Consider the following 22,496-nt stretch of genomic DNA (forward strand, 5'->3'; position numbering starts at 1 on the left):
ACACATTTTGGTTTCTGGTTGAGGATTGAAATCGATATACAGCAAATTTCAAAGCTTTTCCGGTAAATGTACTTTTTTCAAGTACAATTGTTGTGTTTATGGTCATCTTAAGGTTCTTCAAGATTGCATCAAGACAGTCACATAAAATTGGCAAAGTACTCATAGTCGTCTATAATAGACTAGGAATGTATTACTTTGCTTCTTAAAGAGCTGTAGGAGAAAGGCCAGGTTAACATAAAACAAAATATTTTATCCACCTGCCTTATAAAGGAACACTTCAACTTTGGTTTTCATTATACTTTAACACTAATATGACAATTTAAAATGTAAGCTTATGTATAAAGTTTTCTTTCAGTTGGTCCTATCTATTGTGATGTTGAATCCTTTTCTGTATTATTTATGGGGACATTTATGAAAACATGTAGAAGTAGTGTAGGACACCTATGTAAATTGGTGAATAGAAATGTTTCTAAAACTGTAAAAAGTAATACATAGCAATTTCTAACTTTTTTTAGCAAATAAAATCCAATATGTCATTGCATTTTATTAATTGTATCTCTTTGTCCAAAAATCCACTTTTTACAAATGGCCTATTCTGATATATATGCAATATCTATAATTGAGGCATACCTGGTAGACCCTTTGAATCAATTTATTTAAATGCATTTTAAAATGAGCTTTTATATGTTAGTGTGGTGTGTGTATATAATACAGATACAAAATTGGTCATACTTTCCATGGCTTTCCAACTTTAGGATTAATATGGTGGAATTATTTCAAAATGTTACAGCCGGACATTTTTATAGAGTTATTTGTATTCATTAGTAGTCATTATCCTGAGTCTGCTTGCACATGTAGAGTGTATATGCTTTCATGTTCAAATCAGCCTTCAGTTATATCTATTGGCACCTATGTATATCAGTTCAAAAAATCGGTATCAATTGAGCAAGATGAATTCTGATCTATGCAGTGCATGTTGATATGTGCTTTAAATTCTCTTTTTAAAGAAAGATTATTGGAAATCTTTTATATAAATTTTATAATGATGGTGAATAACCATGCTGGGAGTATCAGTTTGTAAGGAAATTGGTCCAATAAAAGATAACACAAATATTTTCAAATATGCACTTGAAACCAGTCAATAGATTAGACTGTATGTGATAAGTGTCTTTCCAATTTAGCTATATCCATCATCTTCTCTTTTAGCGTAGTAAAGCGGAGTATTGCAATACAGGGTGCTGCAACTTAAGTTTTAGCAACTGTAACAATAAGGAAGCATCAGGCCCCACTGAGAATTGAACTCACGACCCCTGGTTTACAAGACCAGTGCTCTAACCCCTGAGCTATGGAGCCATCTGTTCAAGAGTTTTTATACACATTTTGGTTTCTGGTTGAGGATTGAAATCGATATACAGCAAATTTCAAAGCTTTTCCGGTAAATGTACTTTTTTCAAGTACAATTGTTGTGTTTATGGTCATCTTAAGGTTCTTCAAGATTGCATCAAGACAGTCACATAAAATTGGCAAAGTACTCATAGTCGTCTATAATAGACTAGGAATGTATTACTTTGCTTCTTAAAGAGCTGTAGGAGAAAGGCCAGGTTAACATCAAACAAAATATTTTATCCACCTGCCTTATAAAGGAACACTTCAACTTTGGTTTTCATTATACTTTAACACTAATATGACAATTTAAAATGTAAGCTTATGTATAAAGTTTTCTTTCAGTTGGTCCTATCTATTGTGATGTTGAATCCTTTTCTGTATTATTTATGGGGACATTTATGAAAACATGTAGAAGTAGTGTAGGACACCTATGTAAATTGGTGAATAGAAATGTTTCTAAAACTGTAAAAAGTAATACATAGCAATTTCTAACTTTTTTTAGCAAATAAAATCCAATATGTCATTGCATTTTATTAATTGTATCTCTTTGTCCAAAAATCCACTTTTTACAAATGGCCTATTCTGATATATATGCAATATCTATAATTGAGGCATACCTGGTAGACCATTTGAATCAATTTATTTAAATGCATTTTAAAATGAGCTTTTATATGTTAGTGTGGTGTGTGTATATAATACAGATACAAAATTGGTCATACTTTCCATGGCTTTCCAACTTTAGGATTAATATGGTGGAATTATTTCAAAATGTTACAGCCGGACATTTTTATAGAGTTATTTGTATTCATTAGTAGTCATTATCCTGAGTCTGCTTGCACATGTAGAGTGTATATGCTTTCATATTCAAATCAGCCTTCAGTTATATCTATTGGCACCTATGTATATCAGTTCAAAAAATCGGTATCAATTGAGCAAGATGAATTCTGATCTATGCAGTGCATGTTAATATGTGCTTTAAATGCTCTTTTTAAAGAAAGATTATTGGAAATCTTTTATATAAATTTTATAATGATGGTGAATAACCATGCTGGGAGTATCAGTTTGTAAGGAAATTGGTCCAATAAAATATAACACAAATAATTTCAAATAAGTGCTTGAAACCAGTCAATAGATTAGACTGAATGTGTTAAGTGTCTTTCCAATTTGGCTATATACATCATCTTCTCATTTAGCATAGTAATGCAATATAGGGTGCTGCAACTGTAACAATAAGGAAGCATCAGACCTAAGTGATATTTGAACTCACAACCCCTGGTTTACAAGACCAATGCTCTAACCCCTCAGCTATGGAGCCATTTGTTTAAGAGCTTTTATACACATTTTGGTTTCTGGTTGAGGATTGAAAACCATATACAGCAAATTTCAAATCTTTTGCGGTAAATGTACTTTTTTCATTTACAATTGTTGTGTTTATGGTCATCTTAAGGTTCTTCAAGATTGCATCAAGACAGTCACATAAAATTGGCAAAGTACTCATAGTCGTCTATAATAGACTAGGAATGTATTACTTTACTTAATAAAGAGCTGTAGGAGAAAGGCCAGGTTAACATAAAACAAAATATTTTATCCACCTGCCTTATAAAGGAACACTTCAACTTTGGTTTTCATTATACTTTAACACTAATATGACAATTTAAAATGTAAGCTTATGTATAATGTTTTCTTTCAGTGGTCCTATCTATTGTAATGTTGAATCCTTTACTGTATTATTTATGGGGACATTTATGAAAACATGTAGAAGTAGTGTAGGACACCTATGTAAATTGGTGAATAGAAATGTTTCTAAAACTGTAAAAAGTAATACATAGCAATTTCTAACTTTTTTTAGCAAATAAAATCCAATATGTCATTGCATTTGATTAATTGTATCTCTTTGTCCAAAAATCCACTTTTTACAAATGGCCTATTCTGATATATATGCAATATCTATAATTGAGGCATACCTGGTTGACACTTTGGATCAATTTATTAAAATGCATTTTAAAATGAGCTTTTATATGTTAGTGTGGTGTGTATATAACACAGATACAAAATTGGTCATACTTTCCATGGCTTTCCAACTTTAGGAATAATATGGTGGAATTATTTCAAAATGTTACAGCTGGAAATTTTTATAGAGTTATTTGTATTCATTAGAAGTCATTTTCCTGAGTCTGCTTGCACATGTAGAGTGTATATGCTTTCATGTTCAAATCAGCCTTCAGTTATATCTATTGGCACCTATTTATATCAGTTCAAAAAATCGGTATCAATTGAGCAAGATGAATTCTGATCTATGCAGTGCATGTTGATATGTGCTTTAAATGCTCTTTTTATAGAAAGATTATTGGAAATCTTTTATATAAATTTTATAATGATGGTGAATAACCATGCTGGGAGTATCAGTTTGTAAGGAAATTGGTCCAATAAAAGATAACACAAATATTTTCAAATATGCACTTGAAACCAGTCAATAGATTAGACTGAATGTGATAAGTGTCTTTCCAATTTGGCTATATACATCATCTTCTCATTTAGCGTAGTAAAGCGGAGTATTGCAATACAGGGTGCTGCAACTTAAGTTTTAGCAACTGTAACAATAAGGAAGCATCAGGCCCCAGTGAGATTTGACCCCTGGTTTACAAGACCAGTGCTCTAACCCCTCAGCTATGGAGCCATTTGTTTAAGAGCTTTTATACACATTTTGGTTTCTGGTTGAGGACTGAAAACGATATACAGCAAATTTCAAATCTTTTCCGGTAAATGTACTTTTTTCACTTACAATTGTTGTGTTTATGGTCATCTTAAGGTTCTTCAAGATTGCATCAAGACAGTCACATAAAATTGGCAAAGTACTCATAGTCGTCTATAATGGACTAGCAATGTATTACTTTACTTCCTAAAGAGCTGTAGTTAAGAGGCAGGTTAACATAAAACAAAATATTTTATCCACCTGCCTTATAAAGGAACACTTCAACTTTGGTTTTCATTATACTTTAACACTAATATGACAATTTAAAATGTAAGCTTATGTATAATGTTTTCTTTCAGTTGGTCCTATCTATTGTGATGTTGAATCCTTTACTGTATTATTTATGGGGACATTTATGAAAACATGTAGAAGTAGTGTAGGACACCTATGTAAATTGGTGAATAGAAATGTTTCTAAAACTGTAAAAAGTAATACATAGCAATTTCTAACTTTTTTTAGCAAATAAAATCCAATATGTCATTGGATTTTATTAATTGTATCTCTTTGTCCAAAAATCCACTTTTTACAAATGGCCTATTCTGATATATATGCAATATCTATAATTGAGGCATACCTGGTAGACACTTTGAATCAATTTATTTAAATGCATTTTAAAATGAGCTTTTATATGTTAGTGTGGTGTGTGTATATAACACACATACAAAATTGGTCATACTTTCCATGGCTTTCCAACTTTAGGATTAATATGGTGGAAATATTTCAAAATGTTACAGCTGGAAATTTTTATAGAGTTATTTGTATTCATTAGAAGTCATTTTCCTGAGTCTGCTTGCACATGTAGAGTGTATATGCTTTCATGTTCAAATCAGCCTTCAGTTATATCTATTGGCACCTATGTATATCAGTTCAAAAAATCGGTATCAATTGAGCAAGATGAATTCTGATCTATGCAGTGCATGTTGATATGTGCTTTAAATGCTCTTTTTAAAGAAAGATTATTGGAAATCTTTTATATAAATTTTATAATGATGGTGAATAACCATGCTGGGAGTATCAGTTTGTAAGGAAATTGGTCCAATAAAAGATAACACAAATATTTTCAAATATGCACTTGAAACCAGTCAATAGATTAGACTGAATGTGATAAGTGTCTTTCCAATTTGGCTATATACATCATCTTCTCATTTAGCGTAGTAAAGCGGAGTATTGCAATACAGGGTGCTGCAACTTAAGTTTTAGCAACTGTAACAATAAGGAAGCATCAGGCCCCAGTGAGATTTGACCCCTGGTTTACAAGACCAGTGCTCTAACCCCTCAGCTATGGAGCCATTTGTTTAAGAGCTTTTATACACATTTTGGTTTCTGGTTGAGGATTGAAAACGATATACAGCAAATTTCAAATCTTTTCCGGTAAATGTACTTTTTTCACTAACAATTGTTGTGTTTATGGTCATCTTAAGGTTCTTCAAGATTGCATCAAGACAGTCACATAAAATTGGCAAAGTACTCATAGTCGTCTATAATAGACTAGGAATGAATTACTTTACTTCTTAAAGAGCTGTAGGAGAAAGGCCAGGTTAACATAAAACAAAATATTTTATCCACCTGCCTTATAAAGGAACACTTCAACTTTGGTTTTCATTATACTTTAACACTAATATGACAATTTAAAATGTAAGCTTATGTATAATGTTTTCTTTCAGTTGGTCCTATCTATTGTGATGTTGAATCCTTTACTGTATTATTTATGGGGACATTTATGAAAACATGTAGAAGTAGTGTAGGACACCTATGTAAATTGGTGAATAGAAATGTTTCTAAAACTGTAAAAAGTAATACATAGCAATTTCTAACTTTGTTTAGCAAATAAAATCCAATATGTCATTGGATTTTATTAATTGTATCTCTTTGTCCAAAAATCCACTTTTTACAAATGGCCTATTCTGATATATATGCAATATCTATAATTGAGGCATACCTGGTAGACACTTTGAATCAATTTATTTAAATGCATTTTAAAATGAGCTTTTATATGTTAGTGTGGTGTGTATATAATACAGATACAAAATTGGTCATACTTTCCATGGCTTTCCAACTTTAGGATTAATATGGTGGAATTATTTAAAAATGTTACAGCCGGACATTTTTATAGAGTTATTTGTATTCATTAGTAGTCATTATCCTGAGTCTGCTTGCACATGTAGAGTGTATATGCTTTCATGTTCAAATCAGCCTTCAGTTATATCTATTGGCACCTATGTATATCAGTTCAAAAAATCGGTATCAATTGAGCAAGATGAATTCTGATCTATGCAGTGCATGTTAATATGTGCTTTAAATGCTATTTTTAAAGAAAGATTATTGGAAATCTTTTATAGAAATTTTATAATGATGGTGAATAACCATGCTGGTAGTATCAGTTTGTAAGGAAATTGGTCCAATAAAATATAACACAAATAATTTCAAATAAGTGCTTGAAACCAGTCAATAGATTAGACTGAATGTGTTAAGTGTCTTTCCAATTTGGCTATATACATCATCTTCTCATTTAGCATAGTAATGCAATATAGGGTGCTGCAACTGTAACAATAAGGAAGCATCAGACCTAAGTGATATTTGAACTCACAACCCCTGGTTTACAAGACCAATGCTCTAACCCCTCAGCTATGGAGCCATTTGTTTAAGAGCTTTTATACACATTTTGGTTTCTGGTTGAGGATTGAAAACCATATACAGCAAATTTCAAATCTTTTGCGGTAAATGTACTTTTTTCATTTACAATTGTTGTGTTTATGGTCATCTTAAGGTTCTTCAAGATTGCATCAAGACAGTCACATAAAATTGGCAAAGTACTCATAGTCGTCTATAATAGACTAGGAATGTATTACTTTACTTAATAAAGAGCTGTAGGAGAAAGGCCAGGTTAACATAAAACAAAATATTTTATCCACCTGCCTTATAAAGGAACACTTCAACTTTGGTTTTCATTATACTTTAACACTAATATGACAATTTAAAATGTAAGCTTATGTATAATGTTTTCTTTCAGTTGGTCCTATCTATTGTGATGTTGAATCCTTTACTGTATTATTTATGGGGACATTTATGAAAACATGTAGAAGTAGTGTAGGACACCTATGTAAATTGGTGAATAGAAATGTTTCTAAAACTGTAAAAAGTAATACATAGCAATTTCTAACTTTGTTTAGCAAATAAAATCCAATATGTCATTGGATTTTATTAATTGTATCTCTTTGTCCAAAAAATCCACTTTTTACAAATGGCCTATTCTGATATATATGCAATATCTATAATTGAGGCATACCTGGTAGACACTTTGAATCAATTTATTTAAATGCATTTTAAAATGAGCTTTTATATGTTAGTGTGGTGTGTATATAATACAGATACAAAATTGGTCATACTTTCCATGGCTTTCCAACTTTAGGATTAATATGGTGGAATTATTTAAAAATGTTAAATGTTACAGCCGGACATTTTTATAGAGTTATTTGTATTCATTAGTAGTCATTATCCTGAGTCTGCTTGCACATGTAGAGTGTATATGCTTTCATGTTCAAATCAGCCTTCAGTTATATCTATTGGCACCTATGTATATCAGTTCAAAAAATCGGTATCAATTGAGCAAGATGAATTCTGATCTATGCAGTGCATGTTGATATGTGCTTTAAATTCTCTTTTTAAAGAAAGATTATTGGAAATCTTTTATATAAATTTTATAATGATGGTGAATAACCATGCTGGGAGTATCAGTTTGTAAGGAAATTGGTCCAATAAAAGATAACACAAATATTTTCAAATATGCACTTGAAACCAGTCAATAGATTAGACTGTATGTGATAAGTGTCTTTCCAATTTGGCTATATACATCATCTTCTCATTTAGCGTAGTAAAGCGGAGTATTGCAATACAGGGTGCTGCAACTTAAGTTTTAGCAACTGTAACAATAAGGAAGAATCAGGCCCCAGTGAGATTTGAACTCACGACCCCTGGTTTACAAGACCAGTGCTCTAACCCCTGCGATATGGAGCCATTTGTTTAAGAGCTTTTATACACATTTTGGTTTCTGGTTGAGGATTGAAAACGATATACAGCAAATTTCAAAGCTTTTCCGGTAAATGTACTTTTTTCAAGTACAATTGTTGTGTTTATGGTCATCTTAAGGTTCTTCAAGATTGCATCAAGACAGTCACATAAAATTGGCAAAGTACTCATAGTCGTCTATAATAGACTAGGAATGTATTACTTTGCTTCTTAAAGAGCTGTAGGAGAAAGGCCAGGTTAACATAAAACAAAATATTTTATCCACCTGCCTTATAAAGGAACACTTCAACTTTGGTTTTCATTATACTTCAACACTAATTTGACAATTTAAAATGTAAGCTTATGTATAATGTTTTCTTTCAGTTGGTCCTATCTATTGTGATGTTGAATCCTTTACTGTATTATTTATGGGGACATTTATGAAAACATGTAGAAGTAGTATAGGACACCTATGTAAATTGGTGAATAGAAATGTTTCTAAAACTGTAAAAAGTAATACATAGCATTTTCTAACTTTCTTTAGCAAATAAAATCCAATATGTCATTGGATTTTTTTAATTGTATCTCTTTGTCCAAAAATCCACTTTTTACAAATGGCCTATTCTGATATATATGCAATATCTATAATTGAGGCATACCTGGTAGACACTTTGAATCAATTTATTTAAATGCATTTTAAAATGAGCTTTTATATGTTAGTGTGGTGTGTATATAATACAGATACAAAATTGGTCATACTTTCCATGGCTTTCCAACTTTAGGATTAATATGGTGGAATTATTTCAAAATGTTACAGCCGGACATTTTTATAGAGTTATTTGTATTCATTAGTAGTCATTATCCTGAGTCTGCTTGCACATGTAGAGTGTATATGCTTTCATGTTCAAATCAGCCTTCAGTTATATCTATTGGCACCTATGTATATCAGTTCAAAAAATCGGTATCAATTGAGCAAGATGAATTCTGATCTATGCAGTGCATGTTGATATGTGCTTTAAATTCTCTTTTTAAAGAAAGATTATTGGAAATCTTTTATATAAATTTTATAATGATGGTGAATAACCATGCTGGGAGTATCAGTTTGTAAGGAAATTGGTCCAATAAAAGATAACACAAATATTTTCAAATATGCACTTGAAACCAGTCAATAGATTAGACTGTATGTGATAAGTGTCTTTCCAATTTAGCTATATCCATCATCTTCTCTTTTAGCGTAGTAAAGCGGAGTATTGCAATACAGGGTGCTGCAACTTAAGTTTTAGCAACTGTAACAATAAGGAACTCACGACCCCTGGTTTACAAGACCAGTGCTCTAACCCCTGAGCTATGGAGCCATCTGTTCAAGAGTTTTTATACACATTTTGGTTTCTGGTTGAGGATTGAAATCGATATACAGCAAATTTCAAAGCTTTTCCGGTAAATGTACTTTTTTCAAGTACAATTGTTGTGTTTATGGTCATCTTAAGGTTCTTCAAGATTGCATCAAGACAGTCACATAAAATTGGCAAAGTACTCATAGTCGTCTATAATAGACTAGGAATGTATTACTTTGCTTCTTAAAGAGCTGTAGGAGAAAGGCCAGGTTAACATAAAACAAAATATTTTATCCACCTGCCTTATAAAGGAACACTTCAACTTTGGTTTTCATTATACTTTAACACTAATATGACAATTTAAAATGTAAGCTTATGTATAAAGTTTTCTTTCAGTTGGTCCTATCTATTGTGATGTTGAATCCTTTTCTGTATTATTTATGGGGACATTTATGAAAACATGTAGAAGTAGTGTAGGACACCTATGTAAATTGGTGAATAGAAATGTTTCTAAAACTGTAAAAAGTAATACATAGCAATTTCTAACTTTTTTTAGCAAATAAAATCCAATATGTCATTGCATTTTATTAATTGTATCTCTTTGTCCAAAAATCCACTTTTTACAAATGGCCTATTCTGATATATATGCAATATCTATAATTGAGGCATACCTGGTAGACCCTTTGAATCAATTTATTTAAATGCATTTTAAAATGAGCTTTTATATGTTAGTGTGGTGTGTGTATATAATACAGATACAAAATTGGTCATACTTTCCATGGCTTTCCAACTTTAGGATTAATATGGTGGAATTATTTCAAAATGTTACAGCCGGACATTTTTATAGAGTTATTTGTATTCATTAGTAGTCATTATCCTGAGTCTGCTTGCACATGTAGAGTGTATATGCTTTCATGTTCAAATCAGCCTTCAGTTATATCTATTGGCACCTATGTATATCAGTTCAAAAAATCGGTATCAATTGAGCAAGATGAATTCTGATCTATGCAGTGCATGTTGATATGTGCTTTAAATTCTCTTTTTAAAGAAAGATTATTGGAAATCTTTTATATAAATTTTATAATGATGGTGAATAACCATGCTGGGAGTATCAGTTTGTAAGGAAATTGGTCCAATAAAAGATAACACAAATATTTTCAAATATGCACTTGAAACCAGTCAATAGATTAGACTGTATGTGATAAGTGTCTTTCCAATTTAGCTATATCCATCATCTTCTCTTTTAGCGTAGTAAAGCGGAGTATTGCAATACAGGGTGCTGCAACTTAAGTTTTAGCAACTGTAACAATAAGGAAGCATCAGGCCCCAGTGAGATTTGACCCCTGGTTTACAAGACCAGTGCTCTAACCCCTCAGCTATGGAGCCATTTGTTTAAGAGCTTTTATACACATTTTGGTTTCTGGTTGAGGATTGAAAACGATATACAGCAAATTTCAAATCTTTTCCGGTAAATGTACTTTTTTCACTAACAATTGTTGTGTTTATGGTCATCTTAAGGTTCTTCAAGATTGCATCAAGACAGTCACATAAAATTGGCAAAGTACTCATAGTCGTCTATAATAGACTAGGAATGAATTACTTTACTTCTTAAAGAGCTGTAGGAGAAAGGCCAGGTTAACATAAAACAAAATATTTTATCCACCTGCCTTATAAAGGAACACTTCAACTTTGGTTTTCATTATACTTTAACACTAATATGACAATTTAAAATGTAAGCTTATGTATAATGTTTTCTTTCAGTTGGTCCTATCTATTGTGATGTTGAATCCTTTACTGTATTATTTATGGGGACATTTATGAAAACATGTAGAAGTAGTGTAGGACACCTATGTAAATTGGTGAATAGAAATGTTTCTAAAACTGTAAAAAGTAATACATAGCAATTTCTAACTTTGTTTAGCAAATAAAATCCAATATGTCATTGGATTTTATTAATTGTATCTCTTTGTCCAAAAATCCACTTTTTACAAATGGCCTATTCTGATATATATGCAATATCTATAATTGAGGCATACCTGGTAGACACTTTGAATCAATTTATTTAAATGCATTTTAAAATGAGCTTTTATATGTTAGTGTGGTGTGTATATAATACAGATACAAAATTGGTCATACTTTCCATGGCTTTCCAACTTTAGGATTAATATGGTGGAATTATTTAAAAATGTTACAGCCGGACATTTTTATAGAGTTATTTGTATTCATTAGTAGTCATTATCCTGAGTCTGCTTGCACATGTAGAGTGTATATGCTTTCATGTTCAAATCAGCCTTCAGTTATATCTATTGGCACCTATGTATATCAGTTCAAAAAATCGGTATCAATTGAGCAAGATGAATTCTGATCTATGCAGTGCATGTTAATATGTGCTTTAAATGCTATTTTTAAAGAAAGATTATTGGAAATCTTTTATAGAAATTTTATAATGATGGTGAATAACCATGCTGGTAGTATCAGTTTGTAAGGAAATTGGTCCAATAAAATATAACACAAATAATTTCAAATAAGTGCTTGAAACCAGTCAATAGATTAGACTGAATGTGTTAAGTGTCTTTCCAATTTGGCTATATACATCATCTTCTCATTTAGCATAGTAATGCAATATAGGGTGCTGCAACTGTAACAATAAGGAAGCATCAGACGTAAGTGATATTTGAACTCACAACCCCTGGTTTACAAGACCAATGCTCTAACCCCTCAGCTATGGAGCCATTTGTTTAAGAGCTTTTATACACATTTTGGTTTCTGGTTGAGGATTGAAAACCATATACAGCAAATTTCAAATCTTTTGCGGTAAATGTACTTTTTTCATTTACAATTGTTGTGTTTATGGTCATCTTAAGGTTCTTCAAGATTGCATCAAGACAGTCACATAAAATTGGCAAAGTACTCATAGTCGTCTATAATAGACTAGGAATGTATTACTTTACTTAATAAAGAGCTGTAGGAGAAAGGCCAGGTTAACATAAAACAAAATATTTTATCCACCTGCCTTATAAAGGAACACTTCAACTTTGGTTTTCATTATACTTTAACACTAATATGACAATTTAAAATGTAAGCTTATGTATAATGTTTTCTTTCAGTGGTCCTATCTATTGTAATGTTGAATACTTTACTGTATTATTTATGGGGACATTTATGAAAACATGTAGAAGTAGTGTAGGACACCTATGTAAATTGGTGAATAGAAATGTTTCTAAAACTGTAAAAAGTAATACATAGCAATTTCTAACTTTTTTTAGCAAATAAAATCCAATATGTCATTGCATTTGATTAATTGTATCTCTTTTTCCAAAAATCCACTTTTTACAAATGGCCTATTCTAATATATATGCAATATCTATAATTGAGGCATACCTGGTTGACACTTTGGATCAATTTATTAAAATGCATTTTAAAATGAGCTTTTATATGTTAGTGTGGTGTGTATATAATACAGATACAAAATTGGTCATACTTTCCATGGCTTTCCAACTTTAGGAATAATATGGTGGAATTATTTCAAAATGTTACAGCTGGAAATTTTTATAGAGTTATTTGTATTCATTAGAAGTCAGTTTCCTCAGTCTGCTTGCACATGTAGAGTGTATATGCTTTCATGTTCAAATCAGCCTTCAGTTATATCTATTGGCACCTATGTATATCAGTTCAAAAAATCGGTATCAATTGAGCAAGATGAATTCTGATCTATGCAGTGCATGTTGATATGTGCTTTAAATGCTCTTTTTAAAGAAAGATTATTGGAAATCTTTTATATAAATTTTATAATGATGGTGAATAACCATGCTGGGAGTATCAGTTTGTAAGGAAATTGGTCCAATAAAAGATAACACAAATATTTTCAAATATGCACTTGAAACCAGTCAAAAGATTAGACTGAATGTGATAAGTGTCTTTCCAATTTGGCTATATACATCATCTTCTCATTTAGCGTAGTAAAGCGGAGTATTGCAATACAGGGTGCTGCAACTTAAGTTTTAGCAACTGTAACAATAAGGAAGCATCAGGCCCCAGTGAGATTTGACCCCTGGTTTACAAGACCAGTGCTCTAACCCCTCAGCTATGGAGCCATTTGTTTAAGAGCTTTTAAAAACACATTTTGGTTTCTGGTTGAGGACTGAAAACGATATACAGCAAATTTCAAATCTTTTCCGGTAAATGTACTTTTTTCACTTACAATTGTTGTGTTTATGGTCATCTTAAGGTTCTTCAAGATTGCATCAAGACAGTCACATAAAATTGGCAAAGTACTCATAGTCGTCTATAATGGACTAGCAATGTATTACTTTACTTCCTAAAGAGCTGTAGTTAAGAGGCAGGTTAACATAAAACAAAATATTTTATCCACCTGCCTTATAAAGGAACACTTCAACTTTGGTTTTCATTATACTTTAACACTAATATGACAATTTAAAATGTAAGCTTATGTATAATGTTTTCTTTCAGTTGGTCCTATCTATTGTGATGTTGAATCCTTTACTGTATTATTTATGGGGACATTTATGAAAACATGTAGAAGTAGTGTAGGACACCTATGTAAATTGGTGAATAGAAATGTTTCTAAAACTGTAAAAAGTAATACATAGCAATTTCTAACTTTTTTTAGCAAATAAAATCCAATATGTCATTGGATTTTATTAATTGTATCTCTTTGTCCAAAAATCCACTTTTTACAAATGGCCTATTCTGATATATATGCAATATCTATAATTGAGGCATACCTGGTAGACACTTTGAATCAATTTATTTAAATGCATTTTAAAATGAGCTTTTATATGTTAGTGTGGTGTGTATATAATACAGATACAAAATTGGTCATACTTTCCATGGCTTTCCAACTTTAGGATTAATATGGTGGAATTATTTAAAAATGTTAAATGTTACAGCCGGACATTTTTATAGAGTTATTTGTATTCATTAGTAGTCATTATCCTGAGTCTGCTTGCACATGTAGAGTGTATATGCTTTCATGTTCAAATCAGCCTTCAGTTATATCTATTGGCACCTATGTATATCAGTTCAAAAAATCGGTATCAATTGAGCAAGATGAATTCTGATCTATGCAGTGCATGTTGATATGTGCTTTAAATTCTCTTTTTAAAGAAAGATTATTGGAAATCTTTTATATAAATTTTATAATGATGGTGAATAACCTTGCTGGGAGTATCAGTTTGTAAGGAAATTGGTCCAATAAAAGATAACACAAATATTTTCAAATATGCACTTGAAACCAGTCAATAGATTAGACTGTATGTGATAAGTGTCTTTCCAATTTGGCTATATACATCATCTTCTCATTTAGCGTAGTAAAGCTGAGTATTGCAATACAGGGTGCTGCAACTTAAGTTTTAGCAACTGTAACAATAAGGAAGCATCAGGCCCCAGTGAGATTTGAACTCACGACCCCCGGTTTACAAGACCAGTGCTCTAACCCCTGAGATATGGAGCCATTTGTTCAAGAGCTTTTATACACATTTTGGTTTCTGGTTGAGGATTGAAAACGATATACAGCAAATTTCAAAGCTTTTCCGGTAAATGTACTTTTTTCATGTACAATTGTTGTGTTTATGGTCATCTTAAGGTTCTTCAAGATTGCATCAAGACAGTCACATAAAATTGGCAAAGTACTCATAGTCGTCTATAATAGACTAGGAATGTATTACTTTGCTTCTTAAAGAGTTGTAGGAGAAAGGCCAGGTTTACATAAAACAAAATATTTTATCCACCTGCCTTATAAAGGAACACTTCAACTTTGGTTTTCATTATACTTTAACACTAATATGACAATTTAAAATGTAAGCTTATGTATAATGTTTTCTTTCAGTGGTCCTATCTATTGTAATGTTGTATCCTTTACTGTATTATTTATGGGGACATTTATGAAAACATGTAGAAGTAGTGTAGGACACCTATGTAAATTGGTGAATAGAAATGTTTCTAAAACTGTAAAAAGTAATACATAGCAAATTCTAACTTTTTTTAGCAAATAAAATCCAATATGTCATTGCATTTGATTAATTGTATCTCTTTGTCCAAAAATCCACTTTTTACAAATGGCCTATTCTGATATATATGCAATATCTATAATTGAGGCATACCTGGTTGACACTTTGGATCAATTTATTAAAATGCATTTTAAAATGAGCTTTTATATGTTAGTGTGGTGTGTATATAATACAGATACAAAATTGGTCATACTTTCCATGGCTTTCCAACTTTAGGAATAATATGGTGGAATTATTTCAAAATGTTACAGCTGGAAATTTTTATAGAGTTATTTGTATTCATTAGAAGTCATTTTCCTGAGTCTGCTTGCACATGTAGAGTGTATATGCTTTCATGTTCAAATCAACCTTCAGTTATATCTATTGGCACCTATGTATATCAGTTCAAAAAATCGGTATCAATTGAGCAAGATGAATTCTGATCTATGCAGTGCATGTTGATATGTGCTTTAAATGCTCTTTTTATAGAAAGATTATTGGAAATCTTTTATATAAATTTTATAATGATGGTGAATAACCATGCTGGGAGTATCAGTTTGTAAGGAAATTGGTCCAATAAAAGATAACACAAATATTTTCAAATATGCACTTGAAACCAGTCAATAGATTAGACTGAATGTGATAAGTGTCTTTCCAATTTGGCTATATACATCATCTTCTCATTTAGCGTAGTAAAGCGGAGTATTGCAATACAGGGTGCTGCAACTTAAGTTTTAGCAACTGTAACAATAAGGAAGCATCAGGCCCCAGTGAGATTTGACCCCTGGTTTACAAGACCAGTGCTCTAACCCCTCAGCTATGGAGCCATTTGTTTAAGAGCTTTTATACACATTTTGGTTTCTGGTTGACGACTGAAAACGATATACAGCAAATTTCAAATCTTTTCCGGTAAATGTACTTTTTTCACTTACAATTGTTGTGTTTATGGTCATCTTAAGGTTCTTCAAGATTGCATCAAGACAGTCACATAAAATTGGCAAAGTACTCATAGTCGTCTATAATGGACTAGCAATGTATTACTTTACTTCCTAAAGAGCTGTAGTTAAGAGGCAGGTTAACATAAAACAAAATATTTTATCCACCTGCCTTATAAAGGAACACTTCAACTTTGGTTTTCATTATACTTTAACACTAATATGACAATTTAAAATGTAAGCTTATGTATAATGTTTTCTTTCAGTTGGTCCTATCTATTGTGATGTTGAATCCTTTACTGTATTATTTATGGGGACATTTATGAAAACATGTAGAAGTAGTATAGGACACCTATGTAAATTGGTGAATAGAAATGTTTCTAAAACTGTAAAAAGTAATACATAGCAATTTCTAACTTTTTTTAGCAAATAAAATCCAATATGTCATTGGATTTTATTAATTGTATCTCTTTGTCCAAAAATCCACTTTTTACAAATGGCCTATTCTGATATATATGCAATATCTATAATTGAGGCATACCTGGTAGACACTTTGAATCAATTTATTTAAATGCATTTTAAAATGAGCTTTTATATGTTAGTGTGGTGTGTGTATATAACACACATACAAAATTGGTCATACTTTCCAAGGCTTTCCAACTTTAGGATTAATATGGTGGAAATATTTCAAAATGTTACAGCTGGAAATTTTTATAGAGTTATTTGTATTCATTAGAAGTCATTTTCCTGAGTCTGCTTGCACATGTAGAGTGTATATGCTTTCATGTTCAAATCAGCCTTCAGTTATATCTATTGGCACCTATGTATATCAGTTCAAAAAATCGGTATCAATTGAGCAAGATGAATTCTGATCTATGCAGTGCATGTTGATATGTGCTTTAAATGCTCTTTTTAAAGAAAGATTATTGGAAATCTTTTATATAAATTTTATAATGATGGTGAATAACCATGCTGGGAGTATCAGTTTCTAAGGAAATTGGTCCAATAAAAGATAACACAAATATTTTCAAATATGCACTTGAAACCAGTCAATAGATTAGACTGAATGTGATAAGTGTCTTTCCAATTTGGCTATATACATCATCTTCTCATTTAGCGTAGTAAAGCGGAGTATTGCAATACAGGGTGCTGCAACTTAAGTTTTAGCAACTGTAACAATAAGGAAGCATCAGGCCCCAGTGAGATTTGACCCCTGGTTTACAAGACCAGTGCTCTAACCCCTCAGCTATGGAGCCATTTGTTTAAGAGCTTTTATACACATTTTGGTTTCTGGTTGAGGATTGAAAACCATATACAGTAAATTTCAAATCTTTTGCGGTAAATGTACTTTTTTCATTTACAATTGTTGTGTTTATGGTCATCTTAAGGTTCTTCAAGATTGCATCAAGACAGTCACATAAAATTGGCAAAGTACTCATAGTCGTCTATAATAGACTAGGAATGTATTACTTTACTTAATAAAGAGCTGTAGGAGAAAGGCCAGGTTAACATAAAACAAAATATTTTATCCACCTGCCTTATAAAGGAACACTTCAACTTTGGTTTTCATTATACTTTAACACTAATATGACAATTTAAAATGTAAGCTTATGTATAATGTTTTCTTTCAGTGGTCCTATCTATTGTAATGTTGAATCCTTTACTGTATTATTTATGGGGACATTTATGAAAACATGTAGAAGTAGTGTAGGACACCTATGTAAATTGGTGAATAGAAATGTTTCTAAAACTGTAAAAAGTAATACATAGCAATTTCTAACTTTTTTTAGCAAATAAAATCCAATATGTCATTGCATTTGATTAATTGTATCTCTTTGTCCAAAAATCCACTTTTTACAAATGGCCTATTCTGATATATATGCAATATCTATAATTGAGGCATACCTGGTTGACACTTTGGATCAATTTATTAAAATGCATTTTAAAATGAGCTTTTATATGTTAGTGTGGTGTGTATATAATACAGATACAAAATTGTTCATACTTTCCATGGCTTTCCAACTTTAGGAATAATATGGTGGAATTATTTCAAAATGTTACAGCTGGAAATTTTTATAGAGTTATTTGTATTCATTAGAAGTCATTTTCCTGTGTCTGCTTGCACATGTAGAGTGTATATGCTTTCATGTTCAAATCAGCCTTCAGTTATATCTATTGGCACCTATGTATATCAGTTCAAAAAATCGGTATCAATTGAGCAAGATGAATTCTGATCTATGCAGTGCATGTTGATATGTGCTTTAAATGCTCTTTTTATAGAAAGATTATTGGAAATCTTTTATATAAATTTTATAATGATGGTGAATAACCATGCTGGGAGTATCAGTTTGTAAGGAAATTGGTCCAATAAAAGATAACACAAATATTTTCAAATATGCGCTTGAAACCAGTCAATAGATTAGACTGAATGTGCTAAGTGTCTTTCCAATTTGGCTATATACATCATCTTCTCATTTAGCATAGTAAAGCGGAGTATTGCATTATAGGGTGCTGCAACTTAAGTTTTAGCAACTGTAACAATAAGGAAGCATCAGGCCCCAGTGAGATTTGAACTCACAACACCTAGTTTACACGACCAGTGCTCTAACCCATGAGCTAATGAGCCATTTGGTTAAGAGCTCTTATACACATTTTTGTTTCTGGTTGAGGATTGAAAACGATATACAGCAAATTTCAAATCTATTCCGGTAAATGTACTTTTTTCAATTACAGATGTTGTATTTATGGTCATCTTAAGGTTCTTCAAGATTGCATCAAGACAGTCACATAAAATTGGCAAAGTACTCATAGTCGTCTATAATAGACTAGCAATGTATTACTTTACTTCCTAAAGAGCTCTAGCAGAAAGGCCAGGTTAACATAAAACAAAATATTTTATCCACCTGCCTTATAAAGGAACACTTCAACTTTGGATTTCATTATACTTTAACACTAATATGACAATTTAAAATGTAGGCTTATGTATAATGTATTCTTTCAGTTGGTCCTATCTATTGTGATGTTGAATCCTTTACTGTATTATTTATGGGGACATTTATGAAAACATGTAGCAGTAGTGTAGGACACCTATGTAAATTGGTGAATAGAAATGTTTCTAAAACTGTAAAAAGTAATACATAGTAATTTCTAACTTTTTTTAGCAAATAAAATCCAATATGTCATTGGATTTTATTAATTGTATCTCTTTGTCCAAAAATCCACTTTTTACAAATGGCCTATTCTGATATATATGCAATATCTATAATTGAGGCATACCTGGTAGACAATTTGAATCAATAACCATGCTGGGAGTATCAGTTTGTAAGGAAATTGGTCCAATAAAAGATAACACAAATATTTTCAAATAAGTGCTTGAATCCAGTCAATAGATTTGACTGAATGTGATAAGTGTCTTTCCAAATTTGGCTATATAAGTGGTTGTATACATCATACTCTCATTTAGCGTACTAAAGTAGAGTATTGCAATATAGGGTGCTTCAACTTAAGTTTTAGCAACTGTAACAATAAGGAAGCATCAGGCCCCAGTGAGATTTGACCCCTGGTTTACAAGACCATTGCTCTAACCCCTGAGATATGGAGCCATTTGGTTAAGGGCTTTTATACACATTTTGGTTTCTGGTTGAGGATTGAAAATGATATACAGCAAATTTCAAATCTATTCTGGTAAATGTACTTTTTTCAATTACAGATGTTGTATTTATGGTCATCTTAAGGCTCTTCAAGATTGCATCAAGACAGTCACATAAAATTGGCAAAGTAGTCATAGTCGTCTATAATGGACTAGGAATGTATTACTTTACTGCCTAAAGAGCTGTAGGAGAGAGGCAGGTTAACATAAAACAAAATATTTTATCCACCTGCCTTATAAAGGAACACTTCAACTTTGGTTTTCATTATACTTTAACACTAATATGACAATTTAAAATGTAAGCTTATGTATAATGTTTTCTTTCAGTTGGTCCTATCTATTGTGATGTTGAATCCTTTTCTGTATTATTTATTATTTATGCATACTAAAGTAGAGTATTGCAATATAGGGTGCTTCAACTTAAGTTTTAGCAACTGTAACAATAAGGAAGCATCAGGCCCCAGTGAGATTTGACCCCTGGTTTACAAGACCATTGCTCTAACCCCTGAGATATGGAGCCATTTGGTTAAGGGCTTTTATACACATTTTGGTTTCTGGTTGAGGATTGAAAATGATATACAGCAAATTTCAAATCTATTCTGGTAAATGTACTTTTTTCAATTACAGATGTTGTATTTATGGTCATCTTAAGGTTCTTCAAGATTGCATCAAGACAGTCACATAAAATTGGCAAAGTAGTCATAGTCGTCTATAATGGACTAGGAATGTATTACTTTACTTCCTAAAGAGCTGTAGGAGAGAGGCAGGTTAACATAAAACAAAATATTTTATCCACCTGCCTTATAAAGGAACACTTCAACTTTGGTTTTCATTATACTTTAACACTAATATGACAATTTAAAATGTAAGCTTATGTATAATGTTTTCTTTCAGTTGGTCCTATCTATTGTGATGTTGAATCCTTTTCTGTATTATTTATTATTTATGCATACTAAAGTAGAGTATTGCAATATAGGGTGCTTCAACTTAAGTTTTAGCAACTGTAACAATAAGGAAGCATCAGGCCCCAGTGAGATTTGACCCCTGGTTTACAAGACCATTGCTCTAACCCCTGAGATATGGAGCCATTTGGTTAAGGGCTTTTATACACATTTTGGTTTCTGGTTGAGGATTGAAAATGATATACAGCAAATTTCAAATCTATTCTGGTAAATGTACTTTTTTCAATTACAGATGTTGTATTTATGGTCATCTTAAGGTTCTTCAAGATTGCATCAAGACAGTCACATAAAATTGGCAAAGTAGTCATAGTCGTCTATAATGGACTAGGAATGTATTACTTTACTTCCTAAAGAGCTGTAGGAGAGAGGCAGGTTAACATAAAACAAAATATTTTATCCACCTGCCTTATAAAGGAACACTTCAACTTTGGTTTTCATTATACTTTAACACTAATATGACAATTTAAAATGTAAGCTTATGTATAATGTTTTCTTTCAGTTGGTCCTATCTATTGTGATGTTGAATCCTTTTCTGTATTATTTATTATTTATGCATACTAAAGTAGAGTATTGCAATATAGGGTGCTTCAACTTAAGTTTTAGCAACTGTAACAATAAGGAAGCATCAGGCCCCAGTGAGATTTGACCCCTGGTTTACAAGACCATTGCTCTAACCCCTGAGATATGGAGCCATTTGGTTAAGGGCTTTTATACACATTTTGGTTTCTGGTTGAGGATTGAAAATGATATACAACAAATTTCAAATCTATTCCGGTAAATGTACTTTTTTCAATTGCAGATGTTGTATTTATGGTCATCTTAAGGTTCTTCAAGATTGCATCAAGACAGTCACATAAAATTGGCAAAGTAGTCATAGTCATCTATAATGGACTAGGAATGTATTACTTTACTTCCTAAAGAGCTGTAGGAGAGAATCAGGTAAACATAAAACAAAATATTTTATCCACCTGCCTTATAAAGGAACACTTCAACTTTGGTTTTCATTGTACTTTAACACTAATATGACTATTTAAAATGTAAGCTTATGTATAATGTTTTCTTTCAGTTGGTCCTATCTATTGTGATGTTGAATCCTTTTCTGTATTATTTATGGGGACATTTATGAAAACATGTAGAAGTAGTGTAGGACACCTAAGTAAATTGGTGAATAGAAATGTTTCTAAAACTAAAAAGTAATACATAGTAATTTCTAACTTTTTTAAGCAAATAAAATCCAATATGTCATTGGATTTTATTAATTGTATCTCTTTGTCCAAAAATCCACTTTTTACAAATGGCCTATTCTGATATATATGCAATATCTATAATTGAGGCATACCTGGTAGACACTTTGAATCAATTTATTTAAATGCATTTTAAAATGAGCTTTTATATGTTAGTGTGGTGTGTATATAATACAGATACAAAATAGGTCATACTTTCCATGGCTTTCCAACTTTAGGAT

The 22,496-nt window shown here is 31.5% G+C and overlaps 2 non-coding genes across 2 annotated transcripts; both read right to left on the reverse strand.

Annotated features, from left to right (window-relative positions):
- Nucleotides 1-1,280: 1,280 nt before the first annotated feature.
- Nucleotides 1,281-1,353, reverse strand: TRNAT-UGU (transfer RNA threonine (anticodon UGU)). Its single transcript has one exon. It is a non-coding gene; the product is annotated as a tRNA-Thr (tRNA).
- A 13,524-nt stretch (nucleotides 1,354-14,877) lies between these two features.
- Nucleotides 14,878-14,950, reverse strand: TRNAT-UGU (transfer RNA threonine (anticodon UGU)). The gene has a single exon. It is a non-coding gene; the product is annotated as a tRNA-Thr (tRNA).
- Between the last annotated feature and the right edge of the window lie 7,546 nt (nucleotides 14,951-22,496).

This window comes from Taudactylus pleione, unplaced genomic scaffold (genome assembly GCF_031769625.1).
Source record: "Taudactylus pleione unplaced genomic scaffold, aTauple2 ptg000109l, whole genome shotgun sequence".
Lineage (NCBI taxonomy): Eukaryota > Metazoa > Chordata > Amphibia > Anura > Myobatrachidae > Taudactylus > Taudactylus pleione.